The sequence below is a fragment of the Panthera tigris genome, chromosome X, assembly GCF_018350195.1.
Source record: "Panthera tigris isolate Pti1 chromosome X, P.tigris_Pti1_mat1.1, whole genome shotgun sequence".
Taxonomy (NCBI): Eukaryota; Metazoa; Chordata; class Mammalia; order Carnivora; family Felidae; genus Panthera; species Panthera tigris.
Genome location: NC_056677.1, coordinates 98340089 through 98360548, shown reverse-complemented (window position 1 = coordinate 98360548; position 20460 = coordinate 98340089). Strand labels below are relative to the sequence as shown.

The 20460-nt window shown below is 41.8% G+C and overlaps 1 long non-coding RNA gene across 1 annotated transcript in view; it reads left to right on the top strand.

The window, feature by feature from the left end:
- LOC122235528 overlaps window positions 1–20460 on the top strand; it is a 34341-nt gene that overhangs the window by 3178 nt on the left and 10703 nt on the right. Inside the window, exon 2 of the long non-coding RNA XR_006213585.1 lies at window positions 20361–20445. This is a non-coding gene — a long non-coding RNA (uncharacterized LOC122235528). The remainder of the gene's footprint in view (window positions 1–20360; window positions 20446–20460) is intronic.

The following is a 20460-nucleotide window of genomic DNA, read 5'->3' as shown; positions in this document are numbered from 1 at the left end:
CTGGGTCATAGGGTAGGTCTATTTTTAGTTTTTTGAGGAACCTCCATACTGTTTTCAAGAGTGGCTGTACCAGCTTGCATTCCCATATTTTATTAATGTTTTTAATGTTTTAATGTTTTTAATGTTTATTAATGCTTTTTAATGTTTATTTTTCAGAGAGAGAGACAGAGTGTGAGTGGGGAAGGGGTAGAGAGAGAGGGAGACAGAGAATCCGAAGTAGGCTCCAGGCTCTGAGCTGTCAGCACAGAACGTGACATGGGGCTCGAACCCCCAAACCGCGAGATCATGACCTGACTGAACCATCTAGGCACCCTTCTCTCTTCTCTTTAATGTTTATTTATTTATTTTGAGAGAGAACGGACACAAACAGGGGAGGGGCAGAGAGGGGGAGAGAGAGAATCCCAAGCAGGCTCAGCCCTGATAGTGCAGATCCCAGTGCGGGGCTCAAACTCATGAACCACGAGATCATGACCTGAGGTGAAACCAAGAGTTGGACTTTTAACCAACTGAGCCTTCAGGCGCCCCAGGACTCAGGCTTTCTAATTAGCTTGCCCAGATGTGGGACACAGGGAGAGAGTGAGGGTTGAGTCTTAAAAGCTGTCAGCAGTCAGACATCAAAAAATGGAGTCAGACTCTTCATTATAATTCATTCATTATAATTCATTATAATAACACTGGATATTTGGGTGATGACAAAAATGTACCATGCTTCATTTAATTGAATTTGGATTTGTTTAAATAAGCCATTATGTCACTCTATGAGGCCTGAAGTCTGTACCCTGTAAGGAAAGGGAAAGTTTCACTGAATATCTTGCTCAAGAGCCCAGTATTTTGTTTTCTGAGAAACAAAAATGTGTTCCTTGGTCACTATCAGTAATGTTTGGCGCTCCGAAGGGGATAAAGACTGTCTTGGTAGGGCCTGGGGTACCTGGGTGGCTCAATTAAGTGTCTGACTCTTGGTTTCGGCTCAGGTCATGATCTCAAGGTTTGTGGGTTCAAGCCCCACGTCGGGCTCTGTTCTGACAGTGCCGAACCTGCTTGGGATTTTCTCTCTCTCCCTCTCTTTTTGCTCCTCCCCCGGTCATGCTGTTTCTGTCTCTCTGTCTTTCTCAAAATAAATAAATAAACATCAAAAAAGAGAATGTCTTGGTAAGGGCTTGTATTGTGGTTTCAGGATATACGTACAGCCATGCTGGACCTTGATTGTACGTGGGGTATCTATGAGGCAAGGGTTCTTTACCCGAAAGGGTGAAAGCTCAGACGAGCAATTATTGTTGATGCATTGGCTGGACCAGAGAGCCAGACCACTGGCAACAGTCTACAAGTCTGTAAAATGGTGCGGCTGGGGCTGATTCTTGGCCAGGGAAAATCGTTTTGAGATGCACGTTTGAAGTTTGGCCAATTGTGTTGACCCTTGCGTCTTATCCTTTACCAGGAATGTCCTGGTTAAGGGACGAAAACGGTAGTTCTCCAGCGAACTTATGTCACATGTGATGGTGACATTACCATCTGTAAAATGTACAAACTCCCATTACTGTTCGCTCCGTTGATCCCAGGGGGCTCCCCAGGCAGCCAAGGGATCTGGTAGAGGGGTGGCTTCTTCCAACACCATGCCACCTGTCAAAGAACTGAGGACAGAGGAGGCCACGTGGCCTGCTGGTGGGATATGCCAGAGGGCCTAGGTTGGGCTCTGTGTTGCAAAGGAGGCCTTTGTGGTCCCGGCCAGCTTATGGGTACCGTTTCCATGACCCAGTGCATAGTGGGCGGCTGGGGATGAAGGATCATGGGCTCGGGGCCTGTGGGACCTCTGTTTCCAGGAAAGCCCAGTATGTGGCCAGCAATCGCTGTTCCTCTAGCATACAGCACAGGGCTGAGGAGGACAGGTTTCTGCACCAGAAGCCCTGAAGTAACTTATGGCCACTATGGGTGGTCCAGAGACTCCAGGAGTCATGAGAGAAGGTTGCGAAAGTTTCAACCACGGAAGGAGTCTGGTGGAAGGGCATTAATGAGAGTGGCTGTTATATTGCAATTTTGACAGAGTCTAGGGCCTCTTGTTGGAAGGGACTCCATTCAAGGTGGGCTGATTTTGAAATAACTGCATAAATGGGATTAAGGAAAATTTGTAAATGAGGAACGTGTTGCCTGCAGAACCCAAAAGGCCTAAGAGATGTTGGGCTTGTTGTAATACTGTGGGAGTTGAGAGGGTCAATAGCTGTTTCTTGACAGTGTTGGGTATGGAGGGACCCTTGGTTTCCCAAATAATTTTCAGGAATTTAGAGATGGCAGAGCCTTGCACTATGTGTGAGGCAATGGCCCATCCCCCTTTCCGAGCTCCCTTGTGAGTATTTGTATGTCCCAAATAAGTGTGTCGAATGAACATCCTCAGGTGAGGACATCATGAATATAATGCTACACGTGCGCCCCTGGAAAAAACTGGATGCACTTAAGATAATGTCTGCAAAGACTGTGCGTGTTGGCAAGGCTACTGTGGTACTCCATAGAGAGCCAGGTAAAGGTATATCGTGTCCGTTAGGAGGTGAAGGCAAAGTGCAGGGGGAGAGACTAGAATAGACGCTAAACAAAACAATTTAGCCAGATCCATTGTGGAAAAATATTTGCCAGTTTCTGACTGGATAGAGTCAGTGATTTCAATAAATTTGAATATGAGGCCCTAATGAGTGGGATCACAGCTCTGAGGCTGCAAAAATCTTTTTTGCAAAAATCATTCTTTCCAAGTTTAAGAACAGGTCAAGTTGGACTGTTAAATGGAGGAGCAGTGGTTAACAATCACTCTTTCTCTAAATAGGTTGTATATAAAGGCTTTCAATCCTGGAAGGCCCTATTTAAATTGACATTGGGCCTTATTAGCTTTTTTAACAGGCATGTAGAAGGGAGAAGGTGCATGTGATTTCATTTTTAAACTTTTTTAATGTTTATTTATTTTTGAGAGAGAGTGAGAGAAAGAGAGAGACAGAGAGAACACGAGTGTGGGAGGTGCAGAGAGAGAGGGAGATACAGAACTCGAAACAGGCTCCAGGCTCTGAACTGTCAGTGCAGAGCCTGACGCGGGGCTTGAACTCAGGAGCCGTTAGATCATGATCTGAGCTGAAGTCAGACACTTAACCGACTGAACCACCCAGGCACCCCGTGATTTCATTTTTTAAATGTTTATTTATTTATTTATTTATTTATTTTGAGGGCAAGAGCGAGAGAAAGAGAGAGAGAGCATGAGCAGGGGAGGGGAAGAGAGAGAGAGAGAGAGAGAGAGAGAGAGAGAGAGAGAGAATCCCAAGCAGCCTCCATGCTCAATGCAGAGCCCAACTCGGGGCTTAATCTCACAACTGTGAGATCACAACCTGAGCCCATATCAAGAGTTGGACACTTAACAGACTGAGACACCCATGCAACCCCCCACTTTTTAAAAAATGGGTCTCACTTTTAAAAGCCAATTTGTAAGTGCCAAATATTTAATTTTAATTTATTTCCCATTAGGTCTGAGCATCTGGGTCCTTACTATTGGATATTTTAGGACAATGGGTGCTAGCATCACAGGGAATTTAGGCAAGGCTATTGTCCTAATAGTTAAAATGAGGCATAACTGTCCTCTAGTTCATGTTACAGTAACTCCCCTAAGATTATAGGGGTTGTGCTGTTCAGATTTAGAAGGATACTTAGGTGTTACTACAATTTGCCCCCAAGTATTGATTAAGTTGCCAGTTGCAACTTAAAATGCAACTTAAAAAATGCATTTCAGCAGATATTAAAGTTAATCCAGAAGCTGTGTTGTAGAGGTGCAAAATCAAATCAGCACACTTCTATATTTTTTGTTTTATAAATTCTTTTAGTACTTTTTAGATCCTCATTTGGGTCAAATTGTGGACCTGTTTCATTATTTTGTTTCTTTCCCTATATCCAGATCAGATTCCTCCCCCCTCCCTTCTTTCCTTCCTTCTTTTCTTCCTTCCTTCCTGGTTTTCTTCTTTCTTTCTTTCTTTCTTTCTTTCTTTCTTTCGCTATTGGATATATATTGGAGAAGTTCTCTCTACCCGGCCTGCTTTTTTTTTTTTTAAGTTTATTTATTTTGAGATGAGAGAGAGCATGAGCAGAGGAGGGGCAGAGAGAGAGAGGGAGAGAGAGAGAGAGAGAGAGTGAGAGAGAACCCCAAGCAAGCTCCGCACTGTCACTGTGGAGCCTGACTTGGGGCTCAAACTCACGAACCGTGAGATGATGACCTGAACCGAAATCAAGAGTTGGATGCTTAACCGACTCAGCCACCCAGGCGCCCCACCCCCCCGCACCCTGCCTGTTTTTATAAATTTCTTTCTCCAGAAAACCTCAGATAAATATCATTAGTGTTAGAGCCTCTCCCATGGTAGTGGTTGCTTTATACAGCTTAAGGACCTCAGTCTTGAGTTTGAATTTACCCTTTCATTATGCACAGGGGTGCTAGAGGGGATTTTCCTTATAACCCTGGGGATCAAGATCTTTATTGTGCCACAGGAAGCAGCAGCAATGACAACAGCAACAGCAATAAAACATTTTGTAGGGTCCTAGTGAGCCCTCTGCCTTTAGAAATGTGGATTCGATAACTAAAATATTTAAATAATAACTGCTTTTCTAGTAGTGACCGATCTTCCTCCACATGAGCAATCACTCAAGGGGCCTGTATATTACACAGGGTGTACTCTTTCCCATGAGTGCTCTATAGAATGGTAGCCAAATGCCTGACCGAGACACACAAACAAATGGTCCCAGGGTAAAACCTTTCTTTCTCCTGAGCCTAGCATTCGTCACAGCGTATGTTGGAATCAAGACAGGTGATTCATTCTAAGATGAGAACTGTGCAATTTGAAAAATATACTGGATGGGATTAACAACAAATTAGACATTGCGGAAGGAAAAAAATAGGAAACTTGAATATGTAGCAATGGAAACTATTCCAGATGATACACTCAGAAGAAAAGGCATCCAAAGAAATGAATAAAGCAAATCCTGTCACATGCTACAACATGGATGAACCTTGAGGACATGACGCTAAATGAAATAAGCCAGCCACAAAAAGACGAATACAGTATGATTCCACTTATATGAAGTATCTAAATTCACAGAAACAAAAAGTAGAATGCTTGTTGCCAGGGATTGGGGGAGGGGGAAAAAGAAGAGTTGCTTTAATGAGTATGAAGTTTCAGATTTGGAAGATGAAAAAGTTCTGGAGAGCTGTTTCACAGCAATGTAGATATACTGAACATTACTGAACTATACACTTAAAAATAGTCAAGATGTTAAATTTTGCTATGTGTATTTTTACCACAATAAAAAACTATTCTAAAGACATAATCAGAAATGTGCAAAGAGGGGTGCTTGGTTGGCTCAGTTGGTGGAACGTGTGGCTCTTGATTTCAGGGTTGTGGGTTTGAGCCCCACATTGGGTGTAGAGATTACTTAAAAATAAAATCTTTAAAAAAACAAGAAATATGCATAGAAATGTTTTGCCCCAGGATGTTTATTGCTATATAATTTGTTATATCAACAAAAAAATTGGTAATAACCTTAATGAACAGTTTGGAATTGGTTAAATGCATGTTGATGCATCCATACTCTGAATAGTACATAATGCATTTCAGTTATTAAAAGTCACGTTGCCAAAAAGAGGTAACATTTTTAGTGTAGTGTTTGCAATATATGTAGAAGAGAAACATATGATGATAGCACAAAGATTAAAATGGAAGTATATTGTTGTAACTTCCTACACTATATGAAAAGTTGTATAATGTGACTTCAAGGTAGACAGTGAAATGTTAAAAATACCTACTATGAACCCTAAAGCAAAGTCTAAAAAAAACCCAAACAAATAAACCAAGCAATATAGCTAATAAATCAATAAAGGGGATAATGTGGAATCATTTTTAAAACCCAATTAATTCAGGGGTGCCTGGCTGGCTCAGTTGGTAGAGCGTGCAACTCTTGATCTTGGGGTTGTGAGTTCAAGTCCCAAACTGGGTGCAGAGATTACTCAAAAATAAAATCTGAAAAAGACCCAATTAATTCAATTAGAGCAGAAAAAGAAGAAAGGGGAACAATAAGCAAGCAAGACCAACAGAAAACAAATAGCAAGATGGAGATTTAAATGCAATCATATCAATAATCACGTTATTTATAAATGGTCTGAACAACTCAAGTAAATGATAGAGATGGTCAAGAAAAAATGCATGACCCTTGGGGCACCTGCGTGGCTCAGTCAGTTAGGCATCCAGCTCTTGGTTTTGGCTCAGGTCATGATCTCCCAGTTCATGAGTTTGAGCCCCACATCAGGCTCTGCACTGACAGTGTGGAGCCTGCTTGGGATTCTCTCTCTCTCCTTCTCTCTCTATTCCTCCCCTGTGTGTGCTATCTTTCTCTCTCAAAATAAATAAACTTTAAAAAAAAGAAAAAAATCCAAAACCCACCTAGGTGTGGTCTGCAATAAATCACCTTAAATATGAAGACACAAATAGGCTAGAGTGTAAAAATTGAAAAAAAAATACATCATGCTAACAGTAATCGAAATAAAGCTGAAATAGTAGCTTTAATTTCAAACAGAGTAGGTAGCAGAGCAGCAAACACAAAGAAGACTTGAAAAGTATGATTAATCAACTGACTTAATTGATATTTATAGAATGCTTTTCCCCACAAACATCAGAATACACATTTCAAGTGATCATTTGTCAAGAGAGACAATATTCTGAGTTATAAAAGAAGTCAATATATTTAAAATCGTTCAGATAACATCAAGTATGTTGTCTCACCACAATGGAATTACATTAGAAATCAATAATAGAAAGATATATGTAAATCCCTGAATATTTGGAAACTAGGTAATACTACTTCTAAATATTTCATGAGTTGGGGCACCTGGGTGGCTCAGTCGATTGAGTGTCCGACTTCAGCTCAGGTCATGAATTCGAGCCCCGCGTCGGGCTCTGTGCTGACAGCTCGGATCCTGGATCCCGCTTCTTCGGATTCTGTGTCTCCCTCTCTCTCTGCCCCTTCCCCACTCATGCTCTGTCTCTCTCTTTTTCTCTCGAAAATAAACATAAAAAATTTAAATTTTTCATGAATTAAGGAAGATCAAACAGGAAATTAGAAAGTGTTTTGAAGAGAATTAAAATAAAAGCACAACGTATCAGAATTACTGAGGGGTAGCTAAGGCATAAGCTTACTTAGAGGGAAACTTAATATTTTTAAATTTTATTTGAGAGAAAGAGAGAGAGAGGGAGAGAGAGAGGGAGAGAGGGAGACTGGGGGAGGGGCAGAGGGAGAGAGAGACAGAATCCCAAGCAGACTCCACGCTCAGCACCAAGCCCAACGAGGGGCTCCATCACACGACCCTGGGATCAAGAGTTGGACACTTAACTGACTGAGCCACCCAGGTGCCCCCAGGGAAGTTTAAACATGTTTAAATATGTTATGTTTAAATCTAAATATACTTAGAAATTTACAGAACTAAATGCTTACATTAGAAAAGAAGAAAAGTCCAATTCAATGACTTGAGTTTCCAATTAAGGAACCAAAAATATAAGAGTAAATTAAATGCAAAATAATTTTAAAAATCAGAACAGAAATCAACGAGGTAGAAAACAGTGAAATAGAGGAAAATCAATGAAATCTAAAGCTGGTCTTTAAGGAAATCTGATAAACTTCCAGACAGACTCACTAGGGAAAAAAAGGTGAAAAAGACACAAGTTACCAGTGTAAGGAACGAGAGACAGATTCATCACTACAGATTCATACAGACATTAAAGGGATTATAAGGGAACAACTTTATGTCACAAAAAACGACAATGCAGAGTATATTTTAACGTATCAAGAATATGTTGTTTCCTCTAAGTCTGGATCTGAATATCATCATTGGTGTTCCAGTTTGGGTTCTGCAGAAACAAATGCTGAAATGGAGTTAGGGTGTCAGACGCTTGTTAGGGATCAACACCCACGAAAGGCAGATGAAGTAGGATTGGGCCATTGGAGAAGCTGAAATGTGATATAGGCCAAACAAAGACTTTGGTGATCCAGCAAAGAGCTTTGGAATGAATACTGCCAGTCAGAGTGCTCCCATGTCAAACTCACAGTTACTAGATGTGGGCTGTCGCAGGAAGGGTGTAACTTGAGCAAAGAGAGACTCTGCAGCTGAGGCACACCCTGAAGACACTGACAGCTATATGTGGTCTGCTGACTGCCCTTTCCAGAGCTGAGCAGCAAGTTTTTCCTTGAAGATGCATCTAGGTCGTATATGTCTTTGTCTACCACAATGTACCATTTGTGCCACTGGGATACATTTCTTTTTTTTAATGTTTTATTTAGTTTTGAGAGCAAGAGAGAGAGTGGGGGAAAGGCAGAGAGAGAGGGGCCAGAGGATCGAAAGTGGGCTCTGCGCTGACAGCAGTGAGCTTGATGTGGGGCTTGAACTCACGAACCGTGAGATCATGACCTGAACCAAAGTCACACTCAACTGACTGAGCCACCCAGGTGCCCCAGATACATTTCTTTCTGTATTTTGGTGGGGGGGTGCAGATTCTACCGGACTCTATAAGGTGTTTCCTCCTGAGGGGAAACTTAGAAGAGGGAGGTTAGTGTTACAAACTACAGTCAACCCTACAGACATTGGTCTTGGGTTCACAATTGGCGGTCATCATCACCTTCCTCTAATATCCATTTTAAATTCCTTTCACCCCCAATTACCACCTCTGTTGTCTCAGTGGCTCACCTACAGGTATGACCCAGGCCTTTGTCTTTGAGTGGCTTCAATCTTCTCACCACATCTTTCTCAGTCCAAGATGGCCACACCTGTCCATTTATCGTCCTAACTGGGAAAGGCAGTACCTAGAAATATTCAAGTGGATCACCTGGGTTCCACACACACACCTGTAGGGAAATGGCTCAACCATGGCACCCTGGAAACCTTGCATATATCTATGTAGGCCACATAGGCAAGGCTCAATTGGTTTGACCTAAGTCTTGGCAGAGCACCAAAGAACGTGGCAAGATAGAAATCTTGTGAGGAGCTGTCACAAGGCTATTTTGCATGAACTTCCCTATCTTGAAGGAGGATGCCATGAATCAGGCTCTTGTCTACTCTCTGGTTTCAGTGAGACATGGGCTATCTACCTCGGCCTCCTTAGCATATAGATACAGGCTCTAACACCTCTTAGCTGTGGTCTAGAATTGGTTCCTCCACAACAGTGATCTAGCAGTCTGTTATCTGACCCCTGAGGTTCAAGTGTCATCCTACGTGATTAGGGATGTGGGGAGCTGACACTGTGCTGATCTTGCTTATTCTATCTATGTGAATAACAAACTATGTGTATCCATTTGGACTTTTCTCCTTACTGGACAGATCTCTAACAGAATAGCAGTCTAACCTAGCAGATGCTTCTCCTTAGAGACTACTTTATCCTCCAACAGTTGCTCCCTGTTCCCATTGTACAATAGTAGCCTTATCTCCAGGGGCACCTGGGTGGCTCAGTCAGTTAAGTGTCTGACTCTTGATTTCGGCTCAGATCATGAACTCATGTTTTTGTGAGTTTGAGCCCATGTTGGGCTCTGTGCTGACTCTGCAGAGCCTGCTTGGGCTTCTCTCTCTCTCTCTCTCTCTCTCTCTCTCTCTCTCTCTTTCTCTGCCCTCCCCAGCTTGTGCTCTCTCTGTCTCTCTCACAATAAATAAATAAACTGAAGAATTAAAAAAAATAGTATCCCTGTCTCCTAATGGTCTGGGTCAATTGACCAAGTTAAAATGGTGACTCCTCTTCTTGCCTGCTGGATCCTGGACATGAGGAGGTCAAAATGCCCAGGTGGCAGCCACCAATTGTAGTTCAATATGAATCTTCTTTTTCCCCCATTGGATGGAGCAGTGATTCTCAACTTGGGGCACTTCAGCCTCCCAGGGAACATTTGGAAATATCTGGAGACATTTTTGTTCATCACAACTGGGAAGAGTGTGCTACTGGCATCTAGCCAGGGATGCTGTTAAATATCCTACAATGTACAGGACAGCCCCTGTGAATGAAGAATTACCTAGCCCCCAACGTCATTAGTGGCACGGTTGAGAAATGCTGGGCTAGATCTAGTAGGCTCCCTACAGGGCTAACACCTCTAACTTTAGAAAGTTCAGAATTGCAGGGATGGCAAACACAAAGTCCCCCAAGTGTGTCTTTGGAAGTGATGATAAGTGTGGATATTCTTGCTTCCACTCTTTGGTTCCTAAACTCATGTATTCTTCTAGTTGAGGACACACACCGTGTAAAAAAGTTTGATTCATTGGATTTAACGTATTCTGGAGAATAGGATTCTGTCCTCACAAACATTGCCTTTGAGTTGGCGCTTCAGCTGTTGTTCTTCAGCAGGCAATTCCATTACTTTGTCAGGATATCAGCTTTCTAGGGGGTGTCATATGGTATGGAACCAGTAGATCCCATCGTCATCAGCCCATTCTTGTATCTCCTTTGCTATAAAATGCATCCCCTCGTTTAATGCAATCTGATGTACTATCACATGCCAATTGATCAAATACTCTGTAATATCTCACATAGCAGCATTGGCTGGGACCTTGTGATTAAGAAAAGCAAACCCATACCAGGAATATGCATCCATTGCTGTGAAAATGAACTATTAGTACATCCAAGAGTGAAGTGGCTCATTGTAGTCAACTTGTCACCAAATGGTCAGTTGGACATGTAAAGTGATGATGCTATACCAGATGCTCCCTGTTGCCCTAATTGGCTGGCAGGTTAAAGGTTCAGAGGTAGCAATAGCCAGACCAGTCTTGGTGAGTATGAATCCGTGCCATTGGGCCCATATTTAGTCTCCACCTCTGCCACGAAAGTCACCTTGTTCGTGTGCTCAATATGCTGGCACTGAAGTGACTGGCTGATGTCAACTGACCAAGTCATTTTGTTTACTTGGCTTATTAGTACCTCTTCCGTGGCAGACACTGTTTGGTGAGCATTAACAAGTGATACAAAAATCTTCACGCTTTGTCGACATTGCCACATGCTCATCAATAGCCCAAACTCTTTTGCCTGCAATCTTCCGATCATTTTCCTCCCGCTTCCCAACCAGTGGGCCGGGCCGTGTACCGCTGCCCACAGATCTTTAAGCATCTAATATTTTTGAAAAAGTCGTTATAAATGTATTTCACGTCCTCAATAAACTACAGAAAGGCTGGACATAATAAGTGGAGACATGGGAGATATAAAAAGGACCCAAATCAAACTTGTAGAAATGAAAACTACAATATCTGAGATGAACTAAGCACTATATTGGATTAATGGTAGATTACCAGTTGTAGAGAAAAGTGTTGGTGTACTTGAAGATATAACAATAGAAAATAGTCACAACGAAATAATTTAGAAAAAAAAAACTGAAAAAAAGAGCAGTGTATCAGTGAGTTGTGAGAAAATTTCAGGCAAATATATATATATATATATATATATATAGAGAGAGAGAGAGAGAGAGAGAGAGAGAGAGTTATGTATGTATTTGGAGTCTCAGAAAGAGAGGATGAAGTGAGGGTGGTAGCTGGAAGAATATTTGGAGAAGAGAAAATGGCCGAGTTATTTCTAAATTTTAGGGAAACAATAGGCCCACAGCTCCCAGAAGATCAGTGAACTCTCAGCACAAGGAGCATGGAAACTACGCGAGGCACAGGATGTCAAATTGCTTAGAAATAGTGTTAAGAGAAAATCCTACAAACAGTAAGGGGAAAAAAGATATGATATGTGCAAAGGTTAACATGTGGAGAAACAAGCCAGGAGACAGTGAAGCAACATCTCTAAAGAAGTGAAAGAAAACACTCTTAATCAAGAATTCTGTACTCATCAACATATTTTTCAAAAACAAAGGCAAAAATAAGGGCTTTCAGGCATACAAAAGCCAAAAGAAACCATCTGCGCTACCAAACATGTTAAAGGACGTTCTTCAAGCAGAAAGAAAATGATGCTATTTGGAAACCTGGGTCTGCAGGACCAAGGAGTAAAGACCCCTGGAAATGGCAACCCCATGATTAAATATACACGATTTTTTTTCTTATTATTTAAATGTCTTTAAAAATCTGTTTACATAAAAATAGTAAAAATGTGTGGTGGGGCTTATGACATATGAATAAGTAAAATGTCTGATAACAATGGCCAGAATGTCTGAATGAGAAAAATGGTAGAATATAACTTAAAGGTAGATTGTGTTGTGAAAGATGTAAACTCTAAACCAGTGGCTCTCAATCAGGGGTGATTTTGAACCCTGGAAGATTCAACAATGTCTGGAGACATGTTTGGTTTCCCAAACTGGTATTTATTGGATAGAGGCCAAGGATGCTATAAAATACACAGGACAGCCCCCAAAACAAGTAGCTGGCCTCAAAGGTCAACAATGCTGAGGTTGAGAAAAACCTGCTATAAATCCTAAAGCAACCATTGAAATAGAACTCTTCTTGTAGAAATTAACAAACAGATCCAAAAATTTACATAGAAATTAAAAGGATGCATAAAATCCAAAAAAAATGCCCTTGAAAAGAACAGGGGCACCTGGGTGGCTCACTTGGTTAAGCATCCGACTCTGAATTTCAGCTCAGGTCATGATCTCACAGTTTGTGGGTTCGAGCCCTGCAACTGGCTCCAAGCTGATAGCGTGGATCCTGCTTGAGATTCTCTCTCTCTCTCTCTCTCTCTCTCTCTCTCTCTCTCTCTCTGTTTCTGTCCCTCCCCTGTTCATGCTCTCTCTTCCAAAAGTAAGCTTTCTTATTTTTTTAATGTTTATTCATTTTTGAAAAAGAGAGAGAGCACATACACACACGTGTGTGTGGGAGGAGCAGAAAGGATCTGAAGCGGGCTCTGTGCTGACAGCAGTGAGCCCTGTGTGGGGCTCGAACCCACGAACCCACGAACCACGACACCATGACCTGAGCTGAAGCTGGATGCTCAGCCAACTGAGCCACCCAGGCACCCAAATAAATAAACTTAAAAAAAAGAAGAACAACAACAACAAAGTTGGAAGATTCACACTTTCCAATTACAACTTGCTACAAAGCTATAGTAATTAAAAGAGTGCGGTAACTCAAAATGGTTATAGATCTAAGTGGACCAGCAAACACTCTAAAACAGAAGAAAACATAGGAATAAACTTTATGACCTTGAGTTAGGAAAGAGTTTCTTAGATATGAGACCAAAAGCACAAACAACAAAGGAAAGACTCTATAAATTGGACCTCGCCCAAATTAAAAGTCTTTTTACTTCAAAGGATTCTATTAAGAAATTGAAAAGACAATCCATAAAATGGGAGAAAAGTTATGTAAATCTTATACTTGATATGGGTCTAATATCCACAATACATAAATAGCTCTAACAAAAATAGTAAAAAGACAGCCCAACTGAAAATGAGCACAGACTCTGAAAATAGATTTTCTCCAAAGAAAATATACAGTCAATGAGCATGTGAAAAAAATGGTCAACATTACCAGTTATCGGGGAAACGCAAAATGCAAATCAAAACCAAAACGAAATACAACTGTACACCCAGTGGGATGACTATAATTTAAAAAATGGACAGTAACAAGTGTAGGCAAGGATATGGAGAAATTGGACTCTGATACATTGCTGCTGGGCCTGTAAAATGGTGCAGCTGCTTTGGAAAACAGTTTTGGCAGTTCCTGTAAAAGTTAAAGAAGAAGTTGCCGTAAGACCCAGAGATTTCTCTCCCTCCCTCTGTCTATAGATACATAGATGAATAGACAGATGGATGGATGGATGGATGGAGAGAGAGAGGGAGAGAGAGAGAGAGAGATTCTCATCCCCATTAGCAGTCACTCTCTATCCCACCTCCCTCTAGCCCCTCCCTGCGAACCACTGATCTGCTTTGTGTCTTTATGGGCTTGCCTATTCTGGACATGTCTTATAAATGGGATCATATACATGACCTTTTGTTTCTGGCTCCTTTAAGTTAGCATAATGTTTTAAGGTTTATCTATGCTATAGCACGGATCAGTATTTCATACCCTTTACAGCTGAGTAAGATTCCATGATATGGATATGCCCCACTCGGTTTATTCATCCATCAGTTGAGAGACATTGGGTTATTTCCACTTTTTGGTTATTATGAATAATGCTGCTGTGGACATTTGCACACATGCTTTTGGGTGGACATATGTTTTTAATTATCTTCGGTGTGTATCTAGGAGAGGAATTTCTGGGTCAAATGGGAAGCTCTGTATTTAGCCTTTTGAAGAACCGCCAAACTGGTTTTGCCAAAGTGGCTCCACCATTTTACATTCTCTCCAGCAGTTGATGAGGGTTCTGATTTCTCCACATCCTCAGCAACACTTGCTATTGTCCTTTTTTTATTAGCCATTATAATGGATGTGAAATGGTATCTTATTGTGGTTTTGATTTATTTGCATTTCCCTGGTGACTAATGACATTTAACACATTTTCATATATTTGTTAGTCATTTGTATATCTCTTTTGGAGAAATATCTCTTTAGACTGCACAATTTTGTATTTAAAAAACCACTGTTTAATCCAAGGCCCAAAGATTTATGTCTATATTTCTTCTAAGAATTTTACAATTTTAGCTCCTACATTTAGATCTCTGATCCATTTGGCGTTAACTTTGAAAAAACTTTTAATGTGTATTTATTTTTGAGAGACAGAGAGACAGACAGAGCATGAGTGGGGGAGGGGCTGAGAGAGAGGGAGACACAGAGGGAATATGAGGCAGGCTCCAGGCTCCGAGCTGCCAGCACAGAGCCTGAGGGAGGGCTCAAACCCACAAGCCGTGAGATCATGACCTGAGCTGAAGTCAGATGCTTAACTGATTGAGCCACCCAGGCTCCCTAGTACCACACTGTTTTAATTACTCTAGCTTTGCAGTAAGTTTTGAAATTGAGATGTATGAGTCTTCCAGATTTGTTCTTTTTCAGAACTATTTTGGCTTTTCCTGGGTCCCTTACATTTCCACATGAAACTTTGGATTACCATATCAATTTCTGGGAAAAAAAGGAAGTTGGATTTTTGAAAGGATTGTATTGAATATGTAGATCAATTTGGAAAGTATTGCCATTTTAGCAATATTAATCTTCTAATTCATGAACATAGGTGTCTTTCCATTGTCTTAGCTCTTTTATTTCAACGATGCTATGTAGTTTTCAGTGCACAAGTCTTGGGTTTCTTTTGTTAATCTTTTCCTAAGTGTTTCATTTTTTGTGCAATTGTAAATGGCATTGTTTTGTTAATTTCTTTTTTTTAGTTGTTCACTGCTAGTGTATAGAGGGACAACTGATTTTTGTATACTGATCTTTTGTCTTGCAATTTTGGTGAATTGTTCATTAGCTGTAATAGTCTTTTCATAGATTCCTTAGGATTTTCTATCTACAAGATGACATCATCAGCTGGAGGATTAGAGAGGAGGGAAAGGATGTCACCTTATCCTGACTCTCATTTCTGAGCATGTTTGTCCTTAATGGAAGACAAATCCTTTTCTCATTCAAGTTCACTATGTTATGAAGGTTGTATCATTCTGTTCTGGAAAAAAAATGTCTTATGCAAGCCAGACATTCAATGCAGAGTTGAATTACAGAATGTTTTTTTGGTAAAGATGAAGCAGAATAAATCCAAGTGGCTTCTTTCTCTTTTCAAACTCCCTTTCTTTTTAAAAAAATTTTTTTTATCGTTTATTTATTTTTGAGACAGAGAGAGACAGAGCATGAACGGGGGAGGGGCAGAGAGAGAGGGAGACACAGAATCGGCAGCAGGCTCCAGGCTCTGAGCCATCAGCCCAGAGCCCGACGCGGGGCTCGAACTCACGGACCGCGAGATCGTGACCTGAGTTGAAGTCGGACGCTTAACCGACTGAGCCACCCAGGCGCCCCAAACTCCCTTTCTTTTAAGTGAAGGATGCCGACAAAATGCTAGGGTGGAGTAACAGGACTATTCTTTGGAGAACTTAATGTTAAAATTTTGAGAAGATTTTAGTTGAAAAGCTCAGACACAACCATAAACAGGTGTAGGATTATCCCCCTGCACACACACACAAGATCACCTTGGCCTAGCTTAGTCCCTCAACAAGGTCACCACTCCTTTCAAGGCAGTCAGTTGTACAGGACTCAGTCTTTCTGGGTTGTGGGAGCCACCTCCTACCCCTGCCCCTTAAGGTCTGGGGAAGATAATAGTTCACTTATACCAGCCCGGGCTATTGTGCTATTCTCTGGTGTTTCCCTGTGTCTACACATTTATAAGTAATGTCTTTGTAAATAACCCCCCTTCCAATTATTCCATTTTGTCAAGTGTGCTATTTTATTTATTTACATATTTTTATTTTTTAAGTTTATTTGGAGAGAGAGAAAGAGAGAGAGAGAGAGAGAGAGAGATAGTACAAGCAGGGGAGGAGGGGAGGGAGAGAGAGAGAATCCTAAGCAGGCTCTGCACTGTCAGCGCAGAGCCCGACATAGGGCTCGAACTCATGAACTGTGAGATCATGACCCGAGCCAGAATCAAGAGTCAGATGCTTAACCAACTGAGCCACTCAGATGCCCCTATTTATTTATTTTTTAATGTTTCTTTATTTTTTGAGAGAGAGGGAGAGAGAGCATGAGCAAGGGAGGGGCAGAGAGAGAGGGAGACAGAGGATCTGAAGCAGGTTCCCTGCTGACAGCAGAGAGCCTAATGTGGGGCTGGAACCTTGAGATCATGACCTGAGCCGAATTCAGACGCTTAACCAACAGAGCCACCCAGGCACCCCAAGTATGCTATTTATCGTTGGAACCTTGATTGATGTTATGTCCACACAGGAGCCTGCACAGAAGTACATCTTGGAGACTAAGCTGCCAGATTGAGAGCCTATCATATCCTTCTTAAACCTTTTAGATCCTCCTATCAGCTTGTCTTCCCTCTAGCCTGCAACTAAAGAACTTTGCGAAGGAGGCAGGGCTATTCAGGCTTCCAATTCCTTCCTTGCTCTTTGCCTCCATCTATCCTATCCTTCCTCCCCACCACCACACGCATCCAAACCTCTATTCTCTGCCTCGATAAAAATCACAGTGTAAATCACACTTCTGTAGGATTTGGCTAAATTGCTTTATCATGTTTGAATACTTTAAGAAGAAATCAGTAAGGAAAATAACTCTAACAAAGAACCTAGGTAGGAGAAATGTATCAGGGTCGCAGACATCACCGCAATCAAACCATATAAACCTAGTAGACCTTGGGCCATAGCAGCTTCCAAAGAAAGAAGGGATTCCTATAGCAGCTGAGTCTCTGAGTCAAACAAGGGAGTGGAAATATTTCTGTCTTTAGTTGCAATTACCATTAGAGATTTGCTCTGGGAGACCATTTGTGGCCAGTTGTGCCCTAAAGTCACTTAGCCGGGCTTTCATCAAGCAATTGCAGCTTTTCTTTGGATTTTGGTTCCTTCTCCCCACCTCAAGGTTTTTCCTAGTGTTCCTTTCCTACACAAATAGAACAATTTATACCAGGACTCGATGAAGAGAGGAAGTTTGCTCTGACAAAGTAGTCTTCTGAGAAACCAGAGCATGGAGACTACGAAAGGAAAAATGCTCAGAAATGAAACAGCTTTCAGTTTCATCCTCCTGTGGTTAAACTCCAAGAGAAAAAAAAAAAAAAGTCGGGGGAAGAAGAAGAAAAAAAAAGTTTTTAAAAAAAATTTTTTTTAACGTTTATTTTTTATTTTTGAGACAGAGAGAGACAGAGCATGAACGGGGGAGGGTCAGAGAGAGGGAGACACAGAATCTGAAACAGACTCCAGGCTCCGAGCTGTCAGCACAGAGCCCGACGCGGGGCTCGAACTCACAGACCATGAGATCATGACCTGAGCCGAAGTCGGCCGCTCAACCGACTGAGCCACCCAGGCGCCCCCCCCCCCCAAAAAAAAGTTTTAAACGAATAGGCTGTTACCTGTCAAGTTTTGCACCCACATGGCTGCCCGGTATTCCTGTGGGGAAATCAGTGGTACAGTCTGGAAAGAGGAAACCATACACTTCTTTTTTATTTCAATTTATTGTTGTCAACAACTCCTCAATACAATAGTAGTGTTTTCTACATGAAGATTCCCAGCAAATAGATGCCTGAGAAAAGTTACTTTAGGGTAATGATTTTGGAGGGGTGAGAAATCATAAATCTAGCATGGACAAAACCATGAAGGCATTTGAAGTAGTAATTCTCATTGACAACTAAGTAAGACCAAGTGCATTGCGGCCAATGGGACACAAATCAAATCTTGGCACGTTTGCTGTGTGGGGGATGATTTAAATGAACCCACCTCAAGTTGGTTGAACTGTTAGAATTCTACTTTCATCAATATATATATATATATATATATATATATACATATATATATATAATTATATCCAGTTCTGTGTAATAAAGCTATTTTTTTCATGTCCCAGCTAACAACCCAAACCATCCCAGTACTATTCAATACTGCTTTGAAACTGTGGATCCAATGGATTCCATTGAATGAAAACTACTGTATGACAAAAAATTCATAATTCCTTGTCTGTGGAATAGTCAACGGATGTAATGGGATAATGTATTATGTATAAAATATAGCACCAGTAGTTGAATTCCTGTGAAATGTTAACTATTCGAACTCAAATTTGACATATGCTTCAAAATGTTCGGGATCACCCATTGATTTTTAAAAAGGACGGTGCTTCCTGGTAAGCAGCAGCTCAGAGTAGAAAGAGCACTGGACCTGGAGTCAGATGCGAGGCAGGTTGATTTCTCTAAACACTCTAATATCCTTTTCCAGACCTAATGTTCTATGACCTTTTGCTACTGAATCTTGAGAGTTTGGTTTTTCGGAGGTATTTTTTAAGTGGTTTTCAAGTTATAGTCTTCAAGTCTTTTGTTTCTTTCTTTTTTAAAAGATTCGCTCTGAAACTCGAATCTGGTAAGGAAAGGGGTTGGGGGAAGACAGTTTCGTTGTTTTGTTTTGTTTTGTTTTGTATTTTCCACAGATCTGCCATCGAATATCTTTTGTCGCTTGTTAGTAGAGGTCAGCTCCCCTCTACTGAGTTGGCAAGTGGGAAGGGAATTCTGAAACGCCCTAGTAGCGTCTCCTGACACAAGCGGAGAGAAAAACAGTATCTGAGAGACTAGATCGCTGTGGTGTGTTTACAGAACTGGCTCAGATTCCTGAGATTAAATAGCTTAGAATTTCTTAAGAGAGTTCACTTAGGCACATGTTGCTTTTGTTCTCAGATTTCCTTCTCCCCCACCCCGCTTGTGATTACGGCTTGTGATCAGTGTCCGACCAATAGGAATCGTGAGCTTTAAATGTCCAAAATGGACCACATCTTGCTCTCCAATCTCGCTTCTCTCTTGTGTTCCCAGTCTTGATCAACAACATCACCATCACGCCGTTCCAGCCACGCTCAAAACCGTGGAGTCATTCTCGACTCTTCCTTCTCCCTCACGGCCCATTCCCCAGGCTTGCCCTCTCCGACCCACCCTTCCTATCGTGGCTGCCAAAGTGCTCTTTCTGAAGTGCGAATATGATCACAGAGCTTCCCTGCTTAAAAGACTTTAATGACTCCTTTTCACTTACTGGATTAAACCCCAGCCCTCTTTCAGTGCCGGTATCTCTCTCTAGTCTAATCCCCTGCCACTCCTGGTCATTCCTCTGAGCCCCTTACACTCCAGCCACACGAACTGCCCCCAGTTACCCAAACACACCGTGGTCTTTCGTGATCGTGACTTTGCAGGTGACATTCCCTCTGCTACTTTCTCAGCTCAAGTTAGTTACTTTTCCTCATGTTCCCATAGCATTTCCACATACTGGTTTTATAACTCGTCACACGAGTTCCTAGTCACTTCTCTGTATGTCTTCACTACCAGACTGCCAGTTCCCTGTTTTGGGAGAGCATAAACAGTATAGAGGACATTCAGACTCCGGATGCTTCTAGATGGCATTTCAGCTTACTTTGGACCCTGAGACCCTATGCCATTCTCAAATGCTCGCTTTTTCTCCTTGTCCCAGCCCTCCCCCTGGTGGAGGTGTTAAGACGCAGTGGAATGATCCCATGGCCAAAGCATAAGACAAAGCAGCCTGGCCGATCCACAACCTGGGTCAGCATCGGCCTCATGTCGTTTTCTAGCCAAATGGAACGCTAGCAACGGGCCTTGGATTTAGGGTGACCCGGCAGGAGCTCTCTGTCTCGCCACGTATCAGTTGGCAGACCATGATTTGAATCCCCAGGGCTGTAGCCGGGGTCAACACGCCCATCCCCGATGGTCTCAAAGAACATTATAGTACTGTCAAGCAGACAGCCCAAGAATAATTCGCTGGCGGAGATCTTCCTTGTTTTTTTCCTTTCCCTGAAGCCGAGGCAGACCTGCATGCAAGAATGTTGGCCTTTGGATGATGACACCACAGAGCAAGGAATCAAATACCGGTCACATCCACATGGTAGGTATTCTCCCC